General features: G+C 46.4%; 1 pseudogene; it reads right to left on the bottom strand.

Moving 5' to 3' along the window:
• Positions 1 to 3,707: 3,707 nt before the first annotated feature.
• LOC120041285 lies at positions 3,708 to 8,954 on the bottom strand (annotated as a pseudogene).
• Between the last annotated feature and the right edge of the window lie 14,224 nt (positions 8,955 to 23,178).

Below are 23,178 nucleotides of genomic sequence, written 5' to 3'. Positions count from 1 at the left end.
GGAGGAACAGGGCTCTGGAAACGCACTGGAAGCCTGGTGCGTGGAGTAGGCACTGGTGGTACTGGGCTGGGGCGGGGAGGTGGCGCCGGAAATACCGGACCGTGCAGGCGTACTGGCTCCCTTGAGCATTGAGCCTGCCCAACCTTACCTGGTTGAATGCTCCCCGTTGCCCGACCAGTGCGGGGAGGTGGATTAACCCGCACCGGGCTATGTAGGCGAACCGGGGACACCATGCGTAAGGCTGGTGCCATGTATGCCGGCCCGAGGAGACGCACTGGAGACCAGACGCGTTGAGCCGGCTTCATGACACCTGGCTCAATGCCCAATCTAGCCCTACCAGTGCGGGGAGGTGGAATAACCCGCACCGGGCTATGAACACGTACAGGAGACACCGTGCGCTCTACTGCGTAACACGGTGTCTGCCCGTACTCCCGCTCTCCACGGTTAGCCTGGGAAGTGGGCGCAGGTCTCCTACCTGCCCTTGGCCCACTACCTCTTAGCCCCCCCCCCAATACATTTTTGGGGTTTCTTCGCGGGCTTCCAGCCACGTCTCCTTGCTGCCTCCTCATACCACCGCTCCTGGGCTCTCGCTGCTTCCATCTCCTCACGAGCGCGGCGATATTCCCCAATATGAGCCCAGTGTCCTTTTCCCTCCAATACTTCCTCCCAAGTCCACGAGTCCTGATTATTTGGCCGCTGCTCGAACTCACACTGCTTGGTCCTGGTTCGGTGGGTGGTTCTGTAACGGATTTCCTCCTCCTCTTCATCCGAAGAGGAGGAGCAAGGATTCGACCAAAATGCAGCGTTGGAATAGGACATAATGATTTATTTACAGACGAAAACGAAAACACGAAAAACACTTGAATAAACTACAAAACAAATAACAACGTAGACTGACCTAAAACATGAGAACTTACATAACACATGAAGAACGCACGAACAGGTACAGACTACAGACTACAACTAACGAACGAACAAACCGAAACAGTCCCGTGTGGTGCGCAGACACAGACACGGAAGACAACCACCCACAACAATCAATGTGAAAACACCTACCTTAATATGGCTCTCAATCAGAGGAAATGAAAACCACCTGCCTCTAATTGAGAACCATATCAGGTCACCCTTTAACAAACATAGAAACACATAACATAGACTACCCACCCAAACTCACGCCCTGACCGTCAAACACATACAAAATAACAGAAAACCGGTCAGGAACGTGACAAGAACAGTCTACAGCACCTGGCCTCACCCTATTAGAATCTGACGTCAAATATCGAATATTTGCTGACGATCTGGTGCTTCTGTCATCCAACCAAGGAGGGCCTACAGCAGCACCTGGATCTTCTGCACAGATTCTGCAAGACCTGAGCCCTGACAGTAAATCTCAGTAAGATGAAAATAATGGTGTTCCAAAAAAGGTCCAGTTGCCAGGACCACAAATACAAATTCCATCTAGTCACCATTGCACTAGAACACACAAAAACGATACATACCTTGGCCTAAACATCAGTGCCACAGGTAACTTCCACAAACCTGTGAACGATCTGAGAGACAAGGCAAGAAGGGTATTCTATGCCATCAAAAGGAACATAAAATTCTACATACCAATTAGGATCTGGTTAAAAATACTTGAATCTTTTACAGAACCCATTGCCCTTTAAGGTTAAGTGTTCTGTGGTCCGCTCACCAACCAAGAATTCACAAAATGGGACAAACACCAAATTGAGACTCTGCATGCATAATTCTGCAAAAATATCCTCTGTGTACAACATAAAACACCAAATAATGCTTCCAGAGCAGAATTAGGTCAATACCCGGTAACTATCAAAATCCAGAAAAGAGCCGTTAAATTCTACAACCACCTAAAAGGAAGAGATTCCCAAACCTTACATAACAAAGCCATCACCTACAGAGAGATGAACCTGGAGAAGAGTCCCTTAAGCAAGCTGGTCCTGTGGCTCTGTTCTCAAACACAAACAGACAGAGCCCCAGGACAGCAACACAATTAGACACAATTAGACCAAACCAAATCATGAGAAAACAAAAAGATAATTACTTGACACATTGGAAAGAATTAACAAAAAAACTGAGCAAACTAGAATGCTATTTGGCCCTAAACAGAGAGTACACAGTGGCAGAATACCTGACCACTGTGACTGACCCAAACTTTGACCATGTACAGACTCAGTGAGAATAGCCTTGCTATTGAGAAAAGCCGCCGTAGGCAGACCTGGCTCTCAAGAGAAGACAGGCTATGTGCACACTGCCCACAAAATGAGGTGGAAACTGAGCTGCACTTCCTAACCGCCTGCCAAATGTATGCCCATATTAGAGACACATATTTCCCTCAAATTAAACAGATCCACAAAGAATTCGATAACAAACCCGATTTTGATCAACTCCCATATCTACTGGGTGAAGCAGCAAGATTTGCAGCAGCAAGGTTTGTGACCTGTTGCCACAAGAAAAGGGCAACCAGTGAAGAACAAACACCATTGTAAATACAACCCATATTTATGTTTATATAATTTCACTTTTGTACTTTAACCATTTGCACATTGTTGCAACACTGTATATATACATAATATAACATTTGAAATGTCTTTATTCTCTTGGAACTTCTGTAAGTGTAATGTTTACTGTTCACATTTGTTCACTTTTGTACATTATCTACTTCACTTGCTTTGGCAATGTTAGCATATGTTTCCCATGCCTATAAAGCCCCTTGAATTGAATTGAATTGAGAGGGGGGAGCGATAGAGAGTGATAGAGGTGGTGAGAGAGAGGGGTAGATAGAGAGAGAGGGAGGGATAGAGAGAGGGGGAGAGAGAGCGATAGAGTGATAGAGGTGGAGAATAAGAGGGGGAGAGAGAAAGGGATAGAGAGAGTGTGAGAAAGAGGAAGAGAGATTAGAGAGAGTGAGAGAAAGTGTGAGAGAGATGGAGAGAGCGATAAAGTGAAAGAAAGTGTGAGAGAGATGGAGAGAGAGAAAGATAGGGGGAGAGACTCAGGCATAAGTCAAATCCATATGCAGACAAGCAGAAAATTACCTTCTCTACCGTCCATTCATTTAGGAGTCAGAAGGTAATCTGGCTTTGGGCTTCTGTTGTTCAGCAATAATTTACTGCATCACCAATGTAATGTTGAACCAGACAGAGAGAGAGTCTCTCTTTCAGTTGATTCCTCTGTTGACGTTTTTCCAATCTAAAATGGTGGGAGGAGATGGGAGAGAGAGAGTTTGGGTCTGGGAACCCACAACACTATGAACACTCAAACTACAAAGCAGATCTCTTGGGCATCTGAATCAACCCAAATTACTCACTTCTACTGTAGCCTTCCCAGGGGTGTCCAAGCTAACCAGGCCTTCCCAGGGGTGTCCAAGCTAACCAAGCATTCCCAGGGGTGTCCAGGCTAACCAGGCCTTCCCAGGGGTGTACAGGCTAACCAAGCCTTCCCAGGGGTGTCCAGGCTAACCAAGCCTTCCCAGGGGTGTACAGGCTAACCAAGCCTTCCCAGGGGTGTCCAGGCTAACCAAGCCTTCCCAGGGACGTCCAAGCTAACCAAGCCTTCCCAGGGGTGTCCAAGCTAACCAAGCCTTCCCAGGGGTGTCCACGCTAACCAAGCCTTCACAGGGGTGTCCAGGCTAACCAAGCCTTCCCAGGGGTGTCCAGGCTAACCAGGCCTTCCCAGGGGTGCCCAAGCTAACCAGGCCTTCCCAGGGGTGTCCAGGCTAACCAAGCCTTCCCAGGGGTGTCCAGGCTAACCAAGGTAGTAAGGATTTGATGGTTTCCTTTTGTCATCAAGGCTTCTGGATCTGCCAACTGCTCACGTGGACAGGAGAATGCTATTGTCCCGAAGGCTGTCCCATGATCTACTGTCCCAACAATGTTGTGAAGCTGTAGTTAACACTGAGTGTCTGTGAATCCCATCAGCACAGTCTTCTTCTCCTCATTTCTCTCTTTCACCTTCATCCCCAGAAGGGGGGAGCAGCAGTGTATTGATTTCTGCAGGTCAGACCCTGCCAGACCCTTCTGTACAGGATTATTGAGAGGCTGTTCTTTGTCCACCAGGTAGAAGTGCTAACCTCCTGGTTCCTCAGCCAGATAGAGGACCTTTCCAACCTCAGTGACGGGCCAGCCAAGCCGCTTAGCATTGCTGACAGCCTGGCTAGACAGCAGAGTCAAACCGAGGAAGCCATTGCCTAGCTGAAATTCTCCCACTCCATAATGGTAGATCAAAATCAAATCAAATGTTATTTGTCACATACTCCGAATACAACAAGTGTAGACCTTACAGTGAAATGCTCACTATCAAGTCCTTAACCAACAATGCAGTTTTAAGAAAATACCCCCAAAAAAGGAAGAGATAAGAAAAATAAATAATTAAAGAGCAGCAGTAAATAACAATAGCGGGGCTATTGGTAGCCTGGTGGTTAGAGCGTTGGACTAGTAACCGAAAGGTTGCAAGATCAAATCCCTGAGCTGACAAGGTAAAAGTCTGTTGTTCTGCCCCTGAACAAGGCAGTTAACCCCACTGTTCCTAGGCCGTCATTGAAAATAAGAAATTGTTCTTAATTAACTGACTTGCCTAGTTAAATAAAGGTTTAAAAAATATATATACAGGGGGTACCAGTACAGAGTCAATGTGGAAACTATATACAGGGTGTTACGGTACAGAGTCAATGTGGAGGCTATATACAAGGGGTACCGGTACAGAGTCAATGTGGAGGCTATATACAGGGGGTACCGGTACAGAGTCAATGTGGAGTCTATATACAGGGGGTACAGGTACAGAGTCAATGTGGAGGCTATATACAGGGGGTACCGGTACAGAGTCAATGTGGAGGCTATATACAGGGGGTACCGGTACAGAGTCAATGTGGAGGCTATATACAGGGGGTACCGGTACAGTGTCAATGTGGAGACTATATACAGGGGGTACCGGTACAGAGTCAATGTGTGGGGGCACTGGTGTCGAAGTAGTTGAGATAACTATGTACACGCAGGTAGGCTTATTTAAGTGGCTATGCATGAGCCATTTGATTAGCTGTTCAGGAGTCTTATGGCTTGGGGGTAGAAGCTGTTTAGAAGCTTCTTGGACCTAGACTTGGTGCTCCGGTACCGCTTGCCGTGCGGAAGCAGAGAGAACAGTCTATGACTGGGGTGGCTGGAGTCTTTGACAATTTTTAGGGCCTTCCTCTGATACTGCCTGGTATAGAGGTCCTGGATGGCAGTGTCATGACGCTGGCCTGGTGGTAGGTTTATGACAGTCATAAATACCTTTCCCCCCCTTTTTCCTTTTTCCTCTCTCTACCCTACTGATGTGACTATTGAAAATCCTGTGGCTAACATAGAGATTCTGGGAACATCAGAAGGTGGGGGTAAATGAACCATATTTTGGTAATCCAACCAGTTGAACATATGCGTTGGTACTTAAAAACCTCTACCGACCCCCCCTCCCGGATCCGGGATCATCCTCATCAGAAACGCTGACTAGCATAGCCTAGCCTAGCGCCACAGGGATATCATATAATATAATTTCATGAAATCACAAGTCCAATACAGCAAATGAAAGATAAACATCTTGTGAATCCAGCCAACATGTCCGATTTTTTTAATGTTTTACAGTGAAAACACAACATATATTTATGTTAGCTCACCACAATAGCCCAAAACACAACGCCATTTTTTCACCGCAAAGATAGCTTTCACAAAACCCATAAATAGAGATAAAATGAATCACTAACCTTTGAACAACTTCATCACATGACAGTCTTATGACATCATGTTATACAATACATTTATGTTTTGTTCAAAAATGTGCATATTTATAGCTATAAATCGTGGTTTTACATTGCAGCCATGGTCACAAATGGCACCAAAGCAGCCAGAATAATTACAGAGAGCAACGTGAAATACAGAAATACTCATCATAAAACTTTTATGAAAAATACATGATGTACAGCAAATGAAAGATAAACATCTTGTGAATCCAGCCAACATGTCCGATTTTTTTAATGTTTTTCACCGTAAAGATAGCTTTCACAAAACCCACAAATAGAGATAAAATTAATCACTAACCTTTGAACAACTTCATCAGATGACAGTCTTATGACATCATGTTATACAATACATTTATGTGTGTCACAAATGGCACCAAAATGTCCGGAGAAACAGCCACGTAATCTAACCGAAAAACTCATCATAAACTTTGCTGAAAAATACACGTTGCACATATAATTAAAGATACACTGGTTCTTAATGCAACCGCTGTGTTAGATTATTTTTTTTAAATAACTTTAGTACAAAGCACAGCATGCAATAATCTGAGACAGCGCTCAGCCATTGTCCGCCATGTTGGAGTCCAAAGAGTCCACAGCGCCATTTTCACTTCTGGATAAAATCGTGCCCAATTTAAACGGCCTCGTACTCTGTCCTAGATCATATGATATGCATATTATTATTACTATTGGATAGAAAACACTCTGAAGTTTCTAAAACTGTTTAAATTATATCTGTGAGTAAAACAGAACTCATTTGGCAGGCAAACTTCCAAACAGGAAGTGAAAATTCTGAAATGGGTCTCTGTGAAAGGCATTGCCTATTCAATTGTCTTTTATTTATGGATCTGTATGCACTTCATACGCCTTCCACTAGATGTCAACGGGCAGTAGAACGTGGAATGAAGTGTCTAGCCTTCTCTGGGGCCGGATGGGAGTCGTTGGAGTGAGAGGTCAGCCATATTGGTAGTACCTGGCTACGCACTTAGGTTTGTCATATCGTTTTCTGCAATGCGTTAGGTAGACACAAAGAAATGCTCCGTCTGGGACGTTATTGGATATATTTCTGAAAAACATCCTAAAGATGGATTATCAACTGAGTTTGACCAGTTTATTCGACTATTATTATGACTTTTTGAATTTTTCGTTCATGCGTAAAATCTTCATGGACACGTGAGCAACACCATGCTAGCCAAAGTTGCTAATTCGACAGAAGAAATGGACATTCTAAAACAAAACAACGATTTATTGTGGAACTAGGATTCCTGGCACTGCATTCTGATGAAAGATCATCAAAGGTAAGGGAATATTTATGATGTTATTTCGTAGGATCCCGGATCCGGGAGGGTGATGAAGTAGAGGTTAACAGCTCTATAAGTATTATTTTGTGGTGCCCCGACTTTCTAGTTAATTACATTTACCTGATTAGCTCAATCAGGTAATATTAATTACAGAGAAAGGATTTTATAGAATAGCATGTCATATCACTTAATCCGGCATAGCCAAAGACACGACAGCAGGAAGCTTGGCCCCGGTGATGTACTGGGCCGTTCGCACTACCGTCTGTAATGCCTTGCGGTTCGAGGCCGAGCAGTTGCTATACCAGGCAGTGATGCAACCAGTGAGGATGCTCTTGATGGTGCAGCTGTAAAACCTTTTGAAGATCTGAGGACCCATGACAGATCTTTTCAGGCTCCTGAGAGTGAATAGGTTTTGTTGTGCCCTCTTCACAACTGTCTTGGTATGCTTGGACCATGTTAGTTTGTTGGTGATGTGAACACCAAGGAACTTGAAGCTCTCAACCTGCTCCACTACAGCCCCGTCGATGAGAATGTGGGCGTGCTCGGTCCTCCTTTTCCTGTAGTCCACAATCATCTCCTTCATCTTGATCACATTGAGGGAAAGGTTGTTGTCTTTGCACCACACGGTCAGATCTCTGACCTCCTACCTATAGGCGGTCTCATCATTGTCGGTGATCAAGCCTACCACTGTTGCGTCATCAGCAAACCTAATGATGGTGTTGGAGTTGTGCAGTCATGAGTGTAGAGGGAGTAAAGGGGGGGAATGAGCACGCACCCCTGAGGGGCCCCCGTGTTGAGGATCGGCGTGGCAGATGTGTTGCTACCTACCCTCACCACCTGGGGGCGGCCTGTCAGGAAGTCCAGGATCCAGTTGCAGAGGGAGGTGTTTAATCCCAGGGTCCTTAGCTGAGTGTTAGGAACTCACATAGGTGTTCTTTTTGTCAAGGTGGGAAAGGGCAGTGTGGAGTGCAATAGAGATTGCATCATTTGTGGATCTGTTGGTGTGGTATGCAAATTGAAGTGGGTCTAGGGTTTCTGGGATAATGGTTTTGATGTGAGCCATGACCAGCCTTTCAAGGCATTTCATGGCTACAGACGTGAGTGCTACGGGTCGGTAGTCATTTAGGCACGTTACCTTAGTGTTCTTGGGCACAGGGACTACGGTGGTCTGCTTGAAACATGTTGGTATTACAGACTCAGACAGGGAGAGGTTAAAAATGTCAGTGAAGACACTTGCCAGTTGGTCAGCGCATGCTCGGAGTACACGTCCTGGTAATCTGTCTGGCCCTGCGGCTTTGTGAATGTTGACCTGTGTAAAGGTCTTACTCACATCGACAGCAGAGAGCGTGATCACACAGCCATCCGGAACAGCTGATGCTCTCATGCATGCTTCTGTGTTATTTGCCTTGAAGCGAGCATAGAAGATATTTAGCTCGTCTGTGCTTCCATTTGTAGTCTGTAATAGTTTGCAAGCCCTGCCACATCCGACGAGTGTCGGAGCCGGGGTAGTACAATTCGATCTTAGTCCTGTATTGCCTGTTTGATGGTTTGTTGGAAGCTTTCATTTAAGCTTCTGGGTTAGAGTCCCACTCCTTGAAAGCGGCAGCTCTACGCTTTAGCTCAGTGCGAATGTTGCCTGTAATCCATGGCTTCTGGTTGGGGTATGTACGTACATCAGTTCAGCCACAAGTCATCATCCACAAAGCCGACCATTGTCTGGCTCCATTTTCCATCATAAGGGCCCTTACATCCTTCTTCAAACTCTTTGTGATGCAAAATCTTCATGCCGAGCACATCTTGGTAAAAGGTGGCAGTTTTGCTTCTGTCACCCACTTTGAAAATGAAATGCAAGGCTCGCCTCAAAGCCACTATAATCCAAGTGAGTTCGCCATGTACTATACGATTATATATCACGCTCAGTTTGTCTATGTTGATTAAGGTTCCTTGCAGTTGATTGCCATATAGAAATAAGAAAGGAAAAACGGAAGAAACAACAGAGAAACAAAACAGAGAGAAAAAACACCCAATGAGGCGTTATCATTATCATCGTTTTCATTTTCTCTTAACGTTTCCCACTACCTTTTGCTGCCGTAACAGCAGTAACAAATTTCCTCAAGCGGAAAATCTTCTTCACACTCAACTGGTCTAACCTCACCGTCTTCTGTAATACCACAGCTGACCTCACAAACGAATCAACATCAAAGAAACCTGCCAATTTGAATGATTTTCCAAAAGTCTTGATCCAGATACCCATTTACCTCCTGTAAATTGTAAATTTAGTCGTCGCCAACTGCTATCATATCAAGAGACGTCCATATCCTTCTCCTGATCCACCTCAACTGAGGCCACATCCCTCTCAACACTCCCCACTTGTACCCCATAACTCGTGCCAGGCATCTCCTCCACTACCTAGGAGACTAGCTCAACCTGAACCACCTCCTGTACCCCATCACCCGTACTGGACATCTCCTCACCAGTGTGGGGAAATGGCTCCCCAAATCCGTCCTTACCTCCTACAACATCCCCACACTCAAAACACTGTTGACTACCCGTACTAGCATAAGCCATATACAGTCTGTTGTAAAACTTGACTTTAAACGATACCTCAAGTCTGCTCCGGTGACTCCAAAAACATAAACACCTGTCGCCGAAACGGCATAACCTGTTTCAGAGCCGGGTGTTTGAGACAACATAACCTGTTTCAGAGCCGGGTGTTTGAAATGACATAACCTGTTTCAGAGCCAGGTGTTTGAGACAACATAACCTGTTTCAGAGCCGGGTGTTTGAAATGACATAACCTGTTTCAGAGCCAGGTGTTTGAAATGACATAACCTGTTTCAGAGCCAGGTGTTTGAAATGACATAACCTGTTTCAGAGCCAGGTGTTTGAAACGACATAACCTGTTTCAGAGCCGGGTGTTTGAAATGACATAACCTGTTTCAGAGCCAGGTGTTTGAAACGACATAACCTGTTTCAGAGCCAGGTGTTTGAAACGGCATAACCTGTTTCAGCCAGGTGTTTGAAACAACATAACCTGTTTCAGAGCCGGGTGTTTGAGACAACATAACCTGTTTCAGAGCCGGGTGTTTGAAATGACATAACCTGTTTCAGAGCCGGGTGTTTGAAACGATATAATCTGTTTCAGAGCCGGGTGTCTGAGACAGCATAACCTGTTTCAGAGCCAGGTGTTTGCAACGACAACCTGTTTCAGAGCCAGGTGTTTGCAACGACAACCTGTTTCAGAGCCGGGTGTTTGAAACGACATAACCTGTTTCAGAGCCGGGTGTTTGAAATGACATAACCTGTTTCAGAGCCGGGTGTTTGAAATGACATAACCTGTTTCAGAGCCGGGTGTTTGAAATGACATAACCTGTTTCAGAGCCGGGTGTTTGAAATGACATAACCTGTTTCAGAGCCGGGTGTTTGAAACGACATAACCTGTTCCAGAGCCGGGTGTTTGAAACGACATAACCTGTTTCAGAGCCAGGTGTTTGAAACGACATAACCTGTTCCAGAGCCGGGTGTTTGAAACGACATAACCTGTTTCAGAGCCGGGTGTTTGAAATGACATAACCTGTTTCAGAGCCAGGTGTTTGAAACAACATAACCTGTTTCAGAGCTGGGTGTTTGAGACAACATAACCTGTTTCAGAGCCAGGTGTTTGAAACGACATAACCTGTTTCAGAGCCAGGTGTTTGAGACAACATAACCTGTTTCAGAGCCGGGGGTTTGAAACGATATAACCTGTTTCAGAGCCAGGTGTTTGAAACAACATAACCTGTTTCAGAGCCGGGGGTTTGAAACGATATAACTTGTTTCAGAGCCGGGTGTTTGAAACGATATAACTTGTTTCAGAGCCGGGTGTCTGAAACCCAACGGGACAATCTTAATTGAACTTGCAAACTTCCCAAACCCCAATAACTTGCGCTCCAAAACCTCATTGGGAATAAACGGCAGTACATTCAAAACCGTTACCCTTGTTGACGGAGAAATAAGCGGCGTAACTTGAATAAACATACCTTTAAGAAGTACACCATGCTCAACCATACGATCAACAAGACTCTCTTCTTTAAGAAGTACACCATGCTCAACCATACGATCAACAAGACTCTCTTCTTTAAGAAGTACACCATGCTCAACCATACGATCTACAAGACTCTCTTCTTTAAGAAGTACACCATGCTCAACCATACGATCAACAAGACTCTCTTCTTTAAGAAGTACACCATGCTCAACCATACGATCAACAAGACTCTCTTCTTTAAGAAGTACACCATGCTCAACCATACGATCAACAAGACTCTCTTCTTTAAGAAGTACGCCATGCTCAACCATACGATCTACAAGACTCTCTTCTTTAAGAAGTACACCATGCTCAACCATACGATCTACAAGACTCTCTTCTTTAAGAAGTACACCATGCTCAACCATACGATTTACAAGACGCTCTTCTTTAAGAAGTACACCATGCTCAACCATACGATCTACAAGACTCTCCTCTTTAAGAAGTACGCCATGCTCAACCATACGATCTACAAGACTCTCTTCTTTAAGAAGTACACCATGCTCAACCATACGATCTACAAGACTCTCTTCTTTAAGAAGTACGCCATGCTCAACCATACGATCAACAAGACTCTCTTCTTTAAGAAGTACGCCATGTTCAACCATACGATCAACAAGACTCTCTTCTTTAAGAAGTACACCATGCTCAACCATACGATCAACAAGACTCTCTTCTTTAGGAACAACCACCACCACTTTATTCATCCGCGATGCATAAGCAACATTTTCATAGCCTACCTTCTCTCCTACGATGATCAGAAACTCCTCCACAGTGACAGTGGCTTCAGTAACTCACCTAAAGCCGTGCCGAAGTGAAAGGGACGGCGTCCCCATGTGGGTCGCCATCCCCGCCAAAACCAGTGCAATTCCGACAAGAAAAACAATATACTTAATTCTACCACAAATATAGAAATGATGAAAACCTTAATCGTGCATAGAAACAGGAAAACCACCAAGAAGACGAAACAAGAAAGAAAACACATCTAACTCCAGACAACACTCACACTCACTCATACAATTCCCAGCATGCACCAAACACTCCCAGCATGCAGAGAGAGAGAGAGAGAGAGAGAGAGAGAGAGAGAGAGAGAGAGAGAGAGAGAGAGAGAGAGAGAGAGAGAGAGAGAGAGAGAGAGAGAGAGAGAGAGAGAGAGAGACACAGACACAGACACAGACACAGACACAGACACAGACACAGACACAGACACAGACACAGACACAGACAGACAGACAGACAGACAGACAGACAGACAGACAGACAGACAGACAGACAGACAGACAGACAGACAGACAGACAGACAGACAGACAGACAGACAGACAGACAGACCCTGTCCCCTGTAGACTATCAGAGTTAGCAGACAATGACAGGACAGCTATTGACATGGAAGTACGCTTGGGGAGAGGTATAGCACGTGGCCACATGTAACCACGGGAAAGAGGAAATGCCTGTGTTCAATCTTGCAGACAGGACATTTAAAGTATTTTGTTCCACAGATACACCTCTCCACACCTGGACTTCTCACAGGCTTTTATTCCACCTCTCTTTAAAAGGAGGGGAGAAATCGATGAGTTGGGAGAATTCTACCTCCCCTTGTGTCTAGTATTCATCCATCCATGTCTCACGTCGTGAAGGGTGCCTGTCAATATCTCAGGAGGTGAATTCCTTCAGCTCGCTTCCTTGATCTCAAAGCGGGGCCTTTCCTTCATCCAGCAGAGCCTATCAGAGCCTTCATCCATCAGAGCCTATCAGAGCCTTCTACCATCAAAGCCTATCAGAGCCTATCAGAGCCTATCAAAGCCTATCAGAGCCTAACAGAGCCTATCAGAGCCTTCTTCCATCAGAGCCTAACAGAGCCTTCTACCATCAAAGCCTATCAGAGCCTATCAGAGCCTTCTTCCATCAGAGCCTAACAGAGCCTTCTACCATCAAAGCCTATCAGAGCCTATCAGAGCCTTCTTCCATCAGAGCCTTTTGTTAATATATATATATATATTCACGTTAATTTTGACAGGGAAGACATATTGCGACCTTGGTGTCTTTTCCAAATGCACCCTGTATAATACAATATAAAATACACATTAAACACAATATATATATTGTATACAGTGCATTTGGAAAGTATTCAGACCCCTGGCGGGTAGGAGCGTTGGGCCAGTAGCTGAAAGGTTGCTGGATCGAATCTCCGAGCTGACAATGTAAAATCTGTTGTTCTGCCCCTGAGCAAGGCAGCTAACCCATTGTTCCTCGGGAGACGATGACATGGATTTCAATTAAGGCAGCCCCCCACACCTCTCTGATTCAGAGGGGTTGGGTTACATGCGGAAGACACACCTCTCTGATTCAGAGGGGTTGGGTTAAATGAGGAAGACACACCTCTCTGATTCAGAGGGGTTGGGTTAAATGAGGAAGACACACCTCTCTGATTCAGAGGGGTTGGGTTAAATGAGGAAGACACACCTCTCTGATTCAGAGGGGTTGGGTTAAATGCGGAAGACACACCTCTCTGATTCAGAGGGGTGGGGTTAAATGCGGAAGACACACCTCTCTGATTCAGAGGGGTGGGGTTAAATGCGGAAGACACACCTCTCTGATTCAGAGGGGTGGGGTTAAATGCAGAAGACACATTTCAGTTGAATGCATTCAGGTGTACAACTGATTAGGTCTCCCACCTTTCCCTTTCTGTCATGTTCCTGACCTGTTTTCCATTGTTTTTGTATGTGTTTAGTTGGTCAGGGCGTGAGTTGGGGTGGGCATTCTATGTTATGTGTTTCTATGTTGGGTTAAATGTGTTGCCTGATATGGTTCTCAATTAGAGGCAGGTGTTTGACGTTTCCTCTGATTGAGAACCATATTAAGGTAGGCTGTTCTCACTGTTTGTTTGTGGGTGATTGTTCCTGTGTCTGTGTCTGTTTGCACCACACGGGACTGTTTCGTTTGTTCGTTCGTTTTAGGTAGTCTGTTCCTGTTTCATGCGTTCTTCGTGTTTATGTAAGTTCTTGTTCAGGTCAGTCTACGTCGTTTGTTGTTTTGTAGTTTGTTCAAGTGTATTTTCGTCTTCGTTATTATTATTAAAATCATCATGTCTACATACCTCGCTGCGTGTTGGTCCGATCCATGCTCCTCCTCGTCTGAGGAGAAGAACGACTTCGACAGCCGTTACAGAATCACCCACCATACAAGGACCAAGCAGCGTGAAAAGCAACAGCAGCGATCGCAGGATTTCTGGACATGGGAGGAAATACTGGACGGTAAAGGGCCATGGGCTCAACCTGGAGAATATCGCCGCCCTCGTGAAGAGCTGGAGGCAGATAAAGCCGAGAGGCGGTGGTATGAGGAGGCAGCACGGAAGCAGGAGAAGGATCTGGGCTACACTACGTGGGAGGAGATCGACAGGTGGGCGATCGACCCAAGGAGAGTGCCGGAGCCCGCCTGGGATTCTCTGGCACAGTGTGAGGAGGGATACCGGCGAATGGAGGCAGCACGACGACGCGGTAGGAAGCCTGTTAGTCAAGCCCAAAAATGTCTTGGGGGGGGGGGGGGCTAAAGGGTAATGTGGCGAAGTCAGGTAGGAGACCTGCGCCAACTTCCCGATCCTACCGTGGAGAGCGAGAGTACGGGCAGACACCGTGTTATGCGGTAGAGCGCACGGTGTCTCCTGTACGTGTGCTTAGCCCGGTGCGGGTTATTCCACCTCCCCGCACTGGCAGGGCTAGATTGAGTATTGAGCCGGATGTCATGAAGCCGGCCCAACGCATCTGGCCACCAGTGCGTCTCCTCGGGCCGGCATACATGGCACCAGCCTTACGCATGGTGTCCCCGGTTCGCATACATAGCCCAGTGCGGGTTATTCCACCTCCCCGCACTGGTCGGGCTACGGGGAGCATACAACCAGGTAAGGTTGGGCAGGCTCAGTGCTCAAGGGAGCCAGTACGCCTGCATGGTCCGGTATATCCGGCGCCACCTCCCCGCCCCAGCCCAGTACCACCAGTGCTTACACCACGCACCAAGCCTCCTGTGCGTCTCCAGAGCCCTGTTCCTCCTCCACGCACTAGCCCTATGGTGCGTGTCTCCAGCCCATTACCACCAGTGCCTACACCACGCACCAAGCCTCCTGTGTGCCTCCAGAGTCCTGTGCGTCCTGCTGCTGCTCCCCGCACTAGCCTGAAGGTGCGTGTCCTTAGCCCGGTACCTCCAGTTCCGGCACCACGCACCAGGCCTACAGTGCGCCTCAGCTGGCCAGAGTCTGCCGTCTGCCCAGCGGCGCCTGAACTGCCCGTCTGCCCAACGGCGCCTGAACTGCCCGTCTGCCCAACGCCGTCTGAGCTGTCCGTCTGCCAAGCGCCGCCTGAACTGCCCGTCTGTCCTGAGCCTTCAAAGCCGCCCGTCTGTACTGAGCCTGCAAAGCCGCCCGTCTGTACTGAGCCTTCAAAGCCGCCCGTCTGTCCTGAGCCTTCAGAACCGTCCGCCAGACAGGAGCCGCTAGAGCCGTCCGCCAGACAGGAGCCGCTAGAGCCGTCCGCCAGACAGGAGCCGCTAGAGCCGTCCGCCAGACAGGAGCCGCTAGAGCCGTCCGCCAGACAGGAGCCGCTAGAGCCTTCCGCCAGACAGGAGCCGCTAGAGCCTTCCGCCAGACAGGAGCAGCCAGAGCCTTCCGCCAGACAGGAGCAGCCAGAGCCTTCCGCCAGACAGGAGCAGCCAGAGCCTTCCGCCAGACAGGAGCAGCCAGAGCCTTCCGCCAGACATGAGCAGCCAGAGCCGCCAGCCAGCCATGAGCAGCCAGAGCCGACAGCCAGCCATGAGCAGCCAGAGCCGCCAGCCAGCCATGAGCAGCCAGAGCCGTCAGCCAGCCATGAGCAGCCAGAGCCGCCAGCCAGCCATGAGCAGCCAGAGCCGCCAGCCAGCCATGAGCAGCCAGAGCCGCCAGCCAGCCATGAGCAGCCAGAGCCGCCAGCCAGCCATGAGCAGCCAGAGCCGCCAGCCAGCCATGAGCAGCCAGAGCCAGCCAGCCAGGATCCGCCAGAGCCAGCCAGCCAGGATCCGCCAGAGCCAGCCAGCCAGGATCCGCCAGAGCCAGCCAGCCAGGATCCGCCAGAGCCAGCCAGCCAGGATCCACCAGAGCCAGCCAGTCAGGATCCGCCAGAGCCAGCCAGCCAGAATCCGCCAGCCAGTCCAGAGCTGCCACTCAGTCCGGAGCTGCCCCTCATTCCGGTGTTGCCCCTCATTCCGGTGTTGCCCCTTAGTCCGGTGCTGCCCCTAAATCCAGTGGGGTTAATTTGGAGGGTGGCCATTTGGAGGAGGCTACGGAAGCGGGGATTGACTATGGTGGGGTGGGGACCACGTCCGGAGCCGCCACCGTGGACAGATGCCCACCCAGACCCTCCCCTAGACTTTGGTTGTGCGCCCGGAGTTCGCACCTTGAGGGGGGGGTCCTGTCACGTTCCTGACCTGTTTTCCATTGTTTTTGTATGTGTTTAGTTGGTCAGGACGTGAGTTGGGGTGGGCATTCTATGTTATGTGTTTCTATGTTGGGTTAAATGTGTTGCCTGATATGGTTCTCAATTAGAGGCAGGTGTTTGACGTTTCCTCTGATTGAGAACCATATTAAGGTAGGCTGTTCTCACTGTTTGTTTGTGGGTGATTGTTCCTGTGTCTGTGTCTGTTTGCACCACACGGGACTGTTTCGTTTGTTCGTTCGTTTTAGGTAGTCTGCTCCTGTTTCATGCGTTCTTCGTGTTTATGTAAGTTCTTGTTCAGGTCAGTCTACGTCGTTTGTTGTTTTGTAGTTTGTTCAAGTGTATTTTCGTCTTCGTTATTATTATTAAAATCATCATGTCTACATACCTCGCTGCGTGTTGGTCCGATCCATGCTCCTCCTCGTCTGAGGAGGAGAACGACTTCGACAGCCGTTACACTTTCACTTATTCCACATTTTGTTACCTTATTCTTAAATGGATTAAAAGTTTTTTTCCTCATCTATCTGCACACAATACCCCAAAATGACAAAGCAAAGATAGTTTTATTGAAATGTTTGCACATTTATTAAAATTAAAAACTGAAATATCACATTTACGTAATTATTCAGACCCTTTACTCAGTACTTTGTTGAAGCACCTTTAGCAGCGATTACAGCTTCAAGTCTTCTTGGGTATGATGCTACAAGCTTGGCACACCTGTACTTGGGGAGTTTCTCCCATTCTTCTCTGCAGATCCTCTCAAGCTCTATCAGGTTGAATGGGGAGTGTCGCTGCACAACTATTTTCAGTTCTCTCCAGAGATGTTCAATTGGGTTCAAGTCCGGGCTCTGGCTGGGTCACTCAAGGACATTCAGAGACTTGTCCCGATGCCACTCCTGCGTTGTCTTGGCTGTGTGCTTAGGTTTGTTGTCCAGTTGGAAGGTGAACCTTCACACCAGTCTGAGGTCCTGAGTGCTCTGGAGCAGGTTTTCGTCAAGTATCTCTCTGTACTTTGCTCCGTTCATCTTTCCCTCAATCCTGACTAGTCTCACAGTCCCTGCCGCTAACAAACATCCCCACAACATGGTGCTGCCACCACCATGCTTCACCGTAGGGATGGTGCCAGGTTTCCTCCAGACGTGACGCTTGGCAATCAGGGCAAAGAGTTTAATCTTGGTTTCATCAGGCCAGATAATGTTGTTTCTCATGGTCCTTTAGGTGCCTCTTGACAAACTCCAAGCGGACTGTGCCTTTTACTGTAGAGTGGCTTCCATCTGGCCACTACCTTAAAGGCTTAATTGGTGGAGTGCTGCAGAGATGGTCTCCTTCTGGAATTTTCTCCCATCTACACAGAGGAGCTCTGAAGTTCTGTCAGAGTGGCCATCAGGTTCTTGGTCACCTCCCTTGCCAAAGCCCTGCTCCCCCGATTTCTCAATTTGGCCCGGGCGGCCAGCTCGGAAGAATCTTGGTGGTTCCAAACTTCTTCCATTTAAGAATGATGGAGGCCACCATGTTGTTGGGGAGCTTCAATGCTGCAGAAATGTTTTGGTATCCTTCCCCAGATCTGTGCCTCGACACAATCCTGTCTTGGAGCTCTACGGACAATTCCTTCGACCAGTTTTTGTTCTGACATGCACTGTCAACTTTGGGACCTTATATAGACAGGTGTGTGCCTTTCCAAATCATGTCCAATCAATTGAATTTACCACAGGTAGACTCCAATGAAGTTGTAGAAACATCTCAAGGAAGATCAATGGGAACAGGATGCACCTGATCTCAATTTCGAGTCTCATAGCAAAGGGTCTAAATACTTCTTTAAATAAGGTCTTTCTGTTTTTTATTTTGAATAAATTAGCAAAAAATTCTAAAAACCTGTTTTCGCTTTGTCATTATAGGGTATTGTGTGATGATTGATGAGGACATTTATGGAAAAGGTCAAGAGGTCAAGAGGTCTATATACTTTCTGAATGCACTGTATACACACACACACACACACACACACACACACACACACACACACACACACACACACACACACACACACACACACACACACACACACACACACACACATTAAAATACCAAAAACACAGTCATACTAAGCACAAATAAAACATCACAAATCACCCCAAAAAACAGTTACATTCCTCCACAAATAAGTCCCAAATCAATACTTTAAATTGCCCGAACGGCACCAGAACATCAAGCTGAAATGTATTTTGAATTTTGTTTCAGCAATACGGTACATTAAATTTACCTAGCTCAGTGAAATCCCTAGGATCCTCAAGAGTTAACCAATCCTGTGAACGGGTTAGGAACCTCAAGAGTTAACCAATCCTGTGAACGGGTTAGGAACCTCAACAGTTAACCAATCCTGTGAACGGGTTAGGAACCTCAAGAGTTAACCAATCCTGTGAACGGGTTAGGAACCTCAAGAGTTAACCAATCCTGTGAACGGGTTAGGAACCTCAAGAGTTAACCAATCCTGTGAACGGGTTAGGAACCGCAAGAGTTAACCAATCCTGTGAACGGGTTAGGAACCTCAAGAGTTAACCAATCCTGTGAACGGGTTAGGAACCTCAAGAGTTAACCAATCCTGTGAACGGGTTAGGAACCTCAACAGTTAACCAATCCTATGATCCGGTCAGTCAACTCAGGTGTCTATACTTCAACAGCAAAGTTAGATAAGACGGACGTTTATGAAGTAGTGCCTTGTAAACAAAACGGGAGTCATGTAGAGATCTACGGGTCTTTAGTGAAGTCCAGCCAACGACGTTTATGAAGTAGTGCCTTGTAAACAAAACGGGAGTCATGTAGAGATCTACGGGTCTTTAGTGAAGTCCAGCCAACGACGTTTATGAAGTAGTGCCTTGTAAACAAAACGGGAGTCATGTAGAGATCTACGGGTCTTTAGAGAAGTCCAGCCAACCTTTTGATACAGGATGCAGTGGTGAGTATAAAAACTGTCCCCTGTAACAAAACAAAGAGCACTATGGGAGATGACATCCAAAGGTTCAAGAGTAGTAGCTGATTGGTTAACATTCAAAATACATTTCTTAAATAAAGATGAACAAAGTTGTACATTTACCAAGGATTCTAGAATGTTTTATTTTATTTTTTTTTACCGTTATTTTACCAGGTAAGTTGACTGGGAACACGTTCTCATTTACAGCAACGACCTGGGGAATAGTTACAGGGGAGAGAAGGGGGATGAATGAGCCAATTGGAAGCTGGGGATGATTAGGTGATTTAGAATCTAGACAAGGACGCCTTGAAAAGGATGGATAATAATTAAGATCACTACTATCCACGCTCTTGTAGAGTTACAGGACAAGATGATTTTCATACTTTTGGAATATTTCCTGACAACAATGTTAAATAAAAAATATGGGTTCTTGAGACAACAATGATGGGCGCTGCACACTTAAACAGACCGGGATCCAAATTGGTCGGCTCCTGGGGATTTCTCGTTGTCTATTGCTAGTAGAGGATCCAGGACTTTGATTTCTGTACACAGCCTAAAAGAGAAGCTTTGACTATCAGTTCTCTTTCTGGAGTCTAAGTAAGAGGTTAAACTGAGTCAGATAGTTTAACCTCTTCCTTAAACCACAGAAAGACTATCTGACTCAGTTTAACCTCTTCCTTAAACCCCAGAAAGACTGAGTCAGATAGTCTTTCTGGGGTTTAAGGAAGAGAATAGGGAACTATGGGGAATAGGGCGGATAGGGAATATGACACTATAGGGAATAGGGAACAATATGGAATAGGGAATATGGAACAGGGAACTATAGGGAATAGGGTACTATAGGGAATAGGGTACTATAGGGAACAAAGACCGATAGGGAATAGGGACGGATAGGGAATAGGGAACTATAGGGCATAGGGAACTATAGGGAATAGGGAACTATAGGGAATAAGACACTATAGGGAATAGGGTGCAATTTGGGATGCATCCAGAGTTTGTCTCAGTGCCCAGTCCAGTTGACATATTATTAGGAGATAGTGTTGCCCAGTCCAGTTGACATATTATTAGGAGATAGTGTTGCCCAGTCCAGTTGACATATTATTAGGAGATAGTGTTGCCCAGTCCAGTTGACATATTATTAGGAGATAGTGTTGCCCAGTCCAGTTGACATATTATTAGGAGATAGTGTTGCCCAGTCCAGTTGACATATTATCAGGAGATAGTGTTGCCCAGTCCAGTTGACATATTATCAGGAGATAGTGTTGCCCAGTCCAGTTGACATATTATTAGGAGATAGTGTTGCCCAGTCCAGTTGACATATTATTAGGAGATAGTGTTGCCCAGTCCAGTTGACATATTATCAGGAGATAGTGTTGCCCAGTCCAGTTGACATATTATTAGGAGATAGTGTTGCCCAGTCCAGTTGACATATTATCAGGAGATAGTGTTGCCCAGTCCAGTTGACATATTATTAGGAGATAGTGTTGCCCAGTCCAGTTGACATATTATTAGGAGATAGTGTTGCCCAGTCCAGTTGACATATTATCAGGAGATAGTGTTGCCCAGTCCAGTTGACATATTATTAGGAGATAGTGTTGCCCAGTCCAGTTGACATATTATTAGGAGATAGTGTTGCCCAGTCCAGTTGACATATTATTAGGAGATAGTGTTGCCCAGTCCAGTTGACATATTATCAGGAGATAGTGTTGCCCAGTCCAGTTGACATATTATCAGGAGATAGTGTTGCCTAGTCCAGTTGACATATTATCAGGAGATAGTGTTGCCCAGTCCAGTTGACATATTATCAGGAGATAGTGTTGCCCAGTCCAGTTGACATATTATCAGGAGATAGTGTTGCCTAGTCCAGTTGACATATTATCAGGAGATCGTGTTGCACAGTAACAGTTGCTGGGGAGAGTTGGACTAGCTATCTTCTGACCCAGTGATGTTGAACTTTAAAACAGCTGTTGAATTATGTTGCATGAAATGTGTTTTTTAACCACAGCAATAACCATTTTCCCTCTCAGTTCACTTGATGGAGTCTCTGGTAAATAGCTCAGGTACTGAGGCAGTCAGGGTAGCAGGGTGTCCTGGCTAAATTCCCAATCTGGCCCTCATACCATCATGGCCACCCAATCATTCCAAACTTTCAATTGTCTCATTCATCCCCTCTCCTCCACCCCTGCCCCTCTTCCCCAGGTAATTACTGTAAAATGAGAAAATGTTCTCAGTCAAACTAACCTGGTGAAATGAGTGTTTTGTTTTTAAATAGCAGGGTAGCACTGCCAGCTCAAAGGCACTTCATCGCTACAGAATAAGCAAAGAATAAAAAAACAAAATACACACCTGCATCCCATATGGAACCCTATTCCTTTTATAGTGCACTACTTTTGACAAGGGTTGGCACCCTATTCCCTATTTAGTACCTTACTTTTGACCAGGGGCCCCCATAGAGAATAGGGTCCTATTTGGGACGCCCCCAGTGCCATGTCAGGGTCAATGTTGCCATTGGCATCTTTATAAATAACCTCCCTTTATACCGTGAGGTGGAGCTGAACTGAATACATAGTGTGAATTAAAGAGGTGTTGGAATGACTACCGGGTGGCCTAAAGTTAGTGTTATCTGTGAACTTTACGTGAACTGTACTGTATGTTTGTTAATGTATCAAAGATCTATTCATTAACTTAGCCTCCCTAGTTCAAACCCTGGGCACAAGGCCCCATGCATCCCTTTTGTAACACTTAATTGCAGACAACACGGCGCTCATGCAAAAACAAGAGAAAACGGGTTGCCGGACCTCGACAAGGGCTTGAACTAATAGGAATTATAGAATTGGTAAACGTGGGGAAAAGCAGGGTCTATTTTCATATGTAAAAGTACCAGGCTTGCAGTACAAGGCCCAGGCTGGTGAAATAGCTTTCCTGAATGGAGTGGCCATCACACTTAAAGGACAGAAAAGAAAATAGCATTTGGAGGGAAAACACTTGATGTTGCCCCAGTGTTTTAGTTCGACATTCTCTTTGCCTGGCAACCCAGACTCTTTGCTCAGGGTCAAACGCTAAGCCACGCCCACGTACGTTCATTTCTTCTCCTCAATGAGTCTGGACCTGAGTACCTCACAGACTCTTTTCCGAATGTGAACACATTCGGGGCCGTCTGATTGGTCCAGAGACCGATGCGTTGGACCAGAATCAGAACACACGGTTGGTAAAGCGGCAGTTTGAAAATGTGTAATTAGCTTTGATACTCTGATTGGTTAGAGATGATCCAATCGCTGATTACTTTGTTTTATACAACGCCCCTCGTGCCCCTTGTCACCATCAACGACTTCAATGATGGCTGTCTCAGACTAAAGTATGTAGAAAACAATTTAGTGTGAGCGGTCATGCTACACTGTCTCAGCATCACTTAGCTAATTAGGGAGCACTGAGCTGTGACCCTCGCGAGTTGGGGTAAGAGAAGGAGGGAAGGAGAGAGAAAGGGGGAGAAAAAGAAGGAAGAGAATGGGTGGAGAGAAAGGGGGAGAGTGGAGGGGTAAATTCTGTTCAATAAACACTGCAACTGCCTCTCCTCCTCTCCTTCTCTCCTCTCCTCCTCTCCTCCTCT

The sequence above is a fragment of the Salvelinus namaycush genome, unplaced genomic scaffold (assembly GCF_016432855.1).
Source record: "Salvelinus namaycush isolate Seneca unplaced genomic scaffold, SaNama_1.0 Scaffold430, whole genome shotgun sequence".
In the NCBI taxonomy this organism is placed as follows: Eukaryota; Metazoa; Chordata; class Actinopteri; order Salmoniformes; family Salmonidae; genus Salvelinus; species Salvelinus namaycush.
This window is presented reverse-complemented; position numbering and strand designations above follow the sequence as displayed.